At 50.9% G+C, this 6538-nt stretch overlaps 1 protein-coding gene across 3 annotated transcripts in view; it reads right to left on the reverse strand.

The window, feature by feature from the left end:
- The window catches only part of LRRN1 (leucine rich repeat neuronal 1), a 29225-nt gene extending 24889 nt beyond the window's left edge, over nucleotides 1-4336 (reverse strand). For 2 of the 3 annotated variants that reach the window (XR_010072752.1, XM_063347908.1), the window contains exon 1: nucleotides 4146-4336. The gene's annotated coding sequence lies outside the window, so the exon portion shown is untranslated. Of the gene's footprint in view, nucleotides 1-1748; nucleotides 1836-4145 lie in introns of all 3 variants that reach the window. The other variant, XM_063347909.1, reaches the window with a different exon arrangement.
- Nucleotides 4337-6538: the final 2202 nt, after the last annotated feature.

Here is a 6538-nt window from a genome sequence, read left to right on the forward strand (position 1 = left end):
AGACTTCTGCCGTCTTCAACGGGAGGAGAATTAGGCCAATACAAAATAGGCCAATCCAGTATTGTCCTTCAGAGCCATATGTAGAAAAAAAATGAAAGATAACATCTAAATAGCAACCCAAAATTTGAATGAAGTTGCAGGGCTTTGAGCAGCAACAAATAAGGGTATGCGGTTTAGAAGGACTTTAATCTGGGTACCTCTTAAACCTGTGTGGGGGCACGTGCCATTCCTGACCTTATGAAGTCCATTAGTGGAGGACTTAAATTACGCCGCTACAGGAAAAGAATGAGACTGGAAAAAAAATAACTGACTAACTCAAGAAACAGTCTACTGAGGATGTGCTTATCAGAGTAGTCCTTTGATTTCTCTTGGCAGAATTTAAGCACTCTGAGGCTTAGAGAAACATCGTTATTTACTAGTTTATGACATACCAACAAACTCCGTTTCGAAGCCAACTCCCTGATTTCTTTACTCTTGCCCATCCTTCCTCCCATAGTGGGCACATGTTAATTGTAGAGGCAAAACCAAGTATGGGAGTATTTTTCAGTGTGCTTTCTTGGGTTCCTGCAGATGCTGCTGCCAGAGCGGGCTGGTGGGGGCTGGCTTCTCCTGCCCCCCAGGCCCCCCCCGGGCATTGCCAACCGCGTAACACAACTGGGAGAAAACGGTTTCAAACTCAAAAGTTCTGTCTCGTGTAGACCTCACTGTGCTGCAACTTTTAAGAAAGACGCGTTTTGTGTTTGCCATAGCATCTAAGGCCTGATCCTGCTAATTACCTCCCTGCTCTTGAGTGGAGCCTGGAATTTACGATTCCTGGGAGCATCCCACATCTCCCGGGGTGGCATTTCCAACTGGGAGAAGGCGCAAGAATCAGCTGTCGTGAGGCTGAGATGCGGGTTCCCCATCAATTAGCATTATATAAACAGAGAGAGGGAGAAAAGGATTTATGTGCTTCCAAAAACTTTACATAGATTTTCTTCAGTTCTGTGTCTACAAAATGTCTGCCAGGAAAAAATCTGGAGCTTGGCAGGATGAAGCCTCACACGTGTATTGTTCGTGTAACTATGGTAACCTACAAATGCCACCAGTGTTTCCATTTCATACACAAATGAGGGGACAGCTGTGGAGACCACATGTCTGCCAATGGAATAATATATGTGAACTAGGATGGCTTGGTCAGAAAATTACAGCTCATTTATATTAATCAGGGCTTCAAAGAACAGTCACCTCCATAGTTTAAAAGTGCGCAGTAGAAGAAAGTGATTTTTATTTCTGAAAATGTTTGGCTCTTCAGTAAAGATTTTCAGCATCATGCTACTTTTTGGGTTGAAAAAAAAAATATAATAAATGCTGTTAACAGCCTGCTCTTCTATAAACATCACTTAACTTTTCGTCTTTGGTTTTGTCTTTTTCTGATGCCTGATGCTAGTCTGAGCCTGACACAAAGCCTGACCTGGGACCACGCGTGCTCCAAGGCGTTCGCCTGGGGAAGCAGCAGTCCCAAAAGAGGCAGAAATAACATGGCATAGAGCTCTAACCCATCTATCAAAGTGAAACCCCCCTCTAACCCCCCCCCTTTTTTTTTTTAATTCATTAATATCATTAACAGAAATAAAAGCTTCAAAACAATTCATACAAGAAATTAAAAAGAAAAAAATCAAAAGTTATTGTTTAAATAAACTTGGAGTTTATATCATCCCTAAAAACAACAAAAAATATCCGTAGACTCAACAATGCAAATAAATTACCTCTTCAGTAAATATTAAGCTATGCAAGCTGCAGTACGAGTAATACTTGACTGGGGTTATGATTCATCCAAGGTGCTTTAAGTGTCCCTAGAAAAAAAATAAAATAATGAAGAGCTGGTACCGCCGCCCGCCTTGGCAGCGGCCAGATGCAGCAGGAATACGGCACGCCGATTAGCAAAAGTTTTCCCTGGCTTCTGCAGTGCCACGATACTGTATCGAAGTCAAACAAAAGGCTGCAGCATCTCCACCTCTGCGCGGGCTGCATCCTCCGCCACCGCGCCTCGCATCCCGGCGGCAATTAGCATTTCTTCAAATACCGGGGGGTTCTTAGTGTTTGCTTATGATACGATGACGAAAGCTTTAACCGATGCCTATTTAAATGATCGCATTTACTCCGCGGGGTTGGAATCGCGTGCACGCGTGACTGGTTTTAAACCAGGGCGTCCCAGCTTCCCAGCTGGATCCGTGCCTGAGCCCTGGTAAATCAGAATGAACAGAAGTTTCTTTTTGCAGCATAAGTTTGGATGCGCTCAGCATGAATATATTCATGGTAATTAAAAAAAAAAAACACAAAAAATTCTTTCACAGTTAACATCGAAAACTTTGTATCCTTTTATAATTTATACAACTTGATACAAAAACCTATTTCCTGTAATAATCAGTGTTATTATTCGTGTCTGTTCTAGATAAGTGGAAAATACTTTATAGTCATCACAGTCTATTAAAGTCCAAAATGCCTACTAGGATATATAGTTTTATAGGGACTACATAAAATTTTATTCTGGTAACTTTTAACTGTCAATGCAAAAGTTAAACTTCAGCTCTTGCAAAGCGCAGGTTTCACCCTTCAGGGCCGTGCTCTGACACACTGCCGCAGCGCAGGGGGACAGGGAGGGTGGCCGGGGGGAGGGGGGGGACAGTGAGGGGGTACACAGGGTGACAGAGCCCACAGCCTGATCGGACATCTCACAAATGCGGTGCTCTTAGCTACTGTGTCACCTGGCAGGCTTCGTGCTTTGTTTCTTCTCTCTCTCAGTGTGCCTGTCTTTCACGTGAATCTAAATCCCAACTCGCAAGAGTTTTGGCCGTACTTTGGTGGGACCTTCAGGCAGCAGTTGGGAGTGATGCCCTACGTGACTTTGGTCATTTGAAGCATCTGCAAGATCGCCTTGTGTACATCTAAATTACTCTCCATAAAAGGTTTATAGTCTTGTTCAGAAATACCGACTTCATTTTATAGGGGTCCTTTAAGTCTGTACGGAAAGGACTTAAAAGGTTCACAAACTGTTTTTATCGAAGAGATTCATGACTTAGGAACTATCGCGCAGCTCCAGGACAAAACCATCAGCATCCTGTGCGCGATCTCCCGCTTTCGGACAATGTTATTTTCTGCTTTGAGTTTGATTCTGTTACTTCGCCTTCCATCGCCTGGTGGGGAAAACGCACCGAGCCGGCACTAAATAACTTAGGGAAGGATGGAAAATAGCAGGCCAACATCTGCTGCGGCCCTCCCGGTAAGACCGAGCACAATGCGAGCTCTCCCCCCCCTCCTCCAAAGGGGCTTCCCGAGGCGGGGGCGACCCCCCGGCCCCTCCGGCAGCCCCCACTGAGGGGGGGCCAGCGGGGCCGCCCGGGCGCTCGCCCTTTGTCCCGCTCCGCGCATCTTTGAGGCGACCGGTTTCCAAAAGTAAAATAATAATAAAAAAACCGAACAACCCAGCTCCCGGTGCAGACGGAGCCGCGGCCGGAGGCGGCTCCAGCCCCGCTCTCCGCCACTCGCCGGGCTGCGAACGCCACCGAACCGCAGTGCCGGGAGGTGCGAAGCGGCCGCTCGGCCGCGGCATCGCCCCGGCCCCGGGAGGAAGGTGGCGGGGGCGGCGGGGGCGGGCGGCCCCGCTCACACTGCGCCTTTATGCCGCTTTCTGAAGGGCTATTGTTACACTGGAGCCTCCTTGTCTTTCCCCATTCCTGCGGGTGAATGGATGAGGCGAGACATCTGCCGGGATACGCTCCCATTCGCATGCAAATGGGAGGTCGGGGACGCTGGCAGCCCTGTCGCACAGGCGACACCGGCCCCGCTCCCCCCGCAGGTACGCGGCCACCCCCCCCCCCCGCCCGCCCTCCTCCTCCTCCTCCTCCTCCTCCTTCCCCCGGGACACCGAGCCACGCGGTCCGCAAAAAACACCGATTCACAGCAAAACTAAACCCGGGGGAAGGGGGAAAGCGGAGCGGCCGGAGAGCGATGCTGCGGCTCCGCGGAAAAACACCGCATCCTCCGTCCCCATCTCCGGAGCGCTCCCGGGGCGGTACGAACCCGCCGCCCGCAGGGAAAACCCGCTGGAACTTTGCCGGCAGGGCCCGGTTCCCTCCCCCGCGTAGCTCGACGGAGGCACTTACCGGCTACCGGCGGCTCTCCCCCGGGGACTGCCCTTCGCGGCGCATCCGCGGATCCCACCGCGGTAGCGAATAACGGGATTGAGTCCTTCTTCCCTTTCCTTCCTCCGGGAAAAGGGGGGAGCGGCGGCGGAGGGATGCGGTGCCGGCGTCCACCGCCCGCTCTGTGCCGCCCGCCGGCGCGCACCTGGGTAGGCGCCGCCGGTCAGCTGACGGGCTGCGCTCCCATTGGCTGCCCAGGCACCATCTGCGCGGGGCGTGGTCGGGGGGCGTGGCTTGGGAGGGCGTGGCGGGGGCGTCCGCCCCCGCCTCGCCCTCCCAAGCCACGCCCCCCGACCACGCCCCGCGGAGGGCGGTGCAGCTTCCTGCTCGCCCATGGATCCATCATTAGGTTTCAGAGTTAACAGCTCCCGGAAGATCTGCTGTTCATAGACTCACAGAATGGTTTGGGTGGGAAGGGACCTTAAAGCCCACCCAGTGCCACCCCCTGCCCTGGGCAGGGACACCTCCCACCAGCCCAGGCTGCTCCAAGCCCCGTCCAACCTGGCCTTGAACCCCTCCAGGGATGGGGCAGCCACAGCTTCTCTGGGCAACCTGGGCCAGGGGATCACCGCCCTCATTTTAAAAAATTCCTTCCTGATATCTCATCTAAATCTCCTCTCTTCCAGTTTAAAACCATTCCCCCTCATCCCATGGCTCCCCTCCCTGACCCAGAGTCCCTCCCCAGCTTTCCTGGAGCCCCTTTAGGGACTGGAAGGGGTTCTAAGGTCTCCCCGGAGCCTTCTCTTCTCCAGGCTGAACCCCCCCAGCTCTCTCAGCCTGTCCTCCCAGCAGAGGGGCTCCAGCCCTCCCAGCATCTCCGTGGCAAGATCCTTTGTGTCACTTTTAATGAAGTCTGTACAAAATTTACCATGAGGGAGGTGAGACAAGGGAAGGGAGAGCTGTCACAGGAGCGTGCTGTCCTGCTTCATCCCTCCTGCTCTTTATTAACGTAAGATAATGGGAATTCTGCATACTGCAACAGTCAGCCCTTATGCTTTTAGCGACAAACACCCCGACAAAGCAGCCTGCAAGTACCCGACACCATTTCCACCCTCGTGCGCAGCACAAGGCCGGTGCAGTCACGGAGGCAGAGTTTGATGAGCACAACCTGGATGAAAAGTGCTGGTGTCCATGGCAGGCTGAGCTCAGCGCCTCCTCCTGGGGTGTACCAAGGTGATGCCTTCTCAGGAAATGATCGTAGAATCATAGAATTGTTAGGGTTGGAAGGGACCTTAAAGATCATCTAGTTCCAACCCCCATGCCATGGGCAGGGACATCTCCCACTAGATCAGGTCGCCCAGAGCCCCATCCAGCCTGGCCTTAAAACCTTCCAGGGATGGGGCCTCCACCACCTCTCTGGGCAACCTGTTCCAGTGTCTCACCACCCTCGTGGTGAAGAATTTCTTCCTAACGTCCAGTCTGAATCGTCCCATCTCTAGTTTTAATCCATTCTCTCTAGTCCTACCATTACCCGACATCCTAAAATTGTAAAAAGTCCCTCTTAAAAACTGGTTTAACAATTTATAGTGAGGAAGACCCGTAATATGAGTTAACAATAAGTCAAATACATAGCAAATACTCTCTGTAGTTAATGCTTCAGATTTCTCTTGAGGCAATGAATTTTTTTCTGAAAGCCCAAAAGGTCATTTGGATAACATTAAAAGTGAAATTTTTCATATTTAAGGAAATTGAATTTTCAGAAGGAACTCATCAGTGTCATCCAAAAAGCCGCTTTTCCTTCCACAGAGTGTGTTCTCATCAGTCCGGATGTTACTTTTCCCATCTATCACTTATTTCTGATGTGGAAGTAATGTAATAGCAGACACTTCTCGGAAAATCCGCTGTGTTTTGAATGGCTTCAGTTCTCTGTTTCAGGGCAGGGGATTTATTTTCACTTCCTTGGTGGAGTAGATCCATCCTTTCATGTAGTACCAGTGGCGCGCCATCAGCCCGCAGCGCTCCGCAAAAATCACTTTTGCCCCACAGAAGGAGTGAGGACGGGCAGCCCCCGCGCAGCCGCGTCCCTCGGGGCCTTTTAGTGGGCATAAGTGTTTTGAGGGAGCTGTCTGTGCTTTATTTTTCACAGGTGCTAACCATGTCGATGATGGTGAGGCTTGTCTGGGTTTTTAGGAGGGCCGCTGAACCCATCCTGTATCCATACAGCAGCAGAAGAGAGCCGTAGGTTTGTAAGAGGCTTGCTAGGGGAAGAGCGTTTTCTGTATTTAATTTTCACGAGCAGCTAAACACTTGTCTGTCATTGCAGGCGATGCTGTCTCCCTTCCAGACTTTCACTATTTTAAATTACACGCACAACATGCCCCTCTCTCTGCCAAGATTCATGAGGAACTTGTGTA

The sequence above is a fragment of the Chroicocephalus ridibundus genome, chromosome 10, assembly GCF_963924245.1.
Source record: "Chroicocephalus ridibundus chromosome 10, bChrRid1.1, whole genome shotgun sequence".
In the NCBI taxonomy this organism is placed as follows: domain Eukaryota; kingdom Metazoa; phylum Chordata; class Aves; order Charadriiformes; family Laridae; genus Chroicocephalus; species Chroicocephalus ridibundus.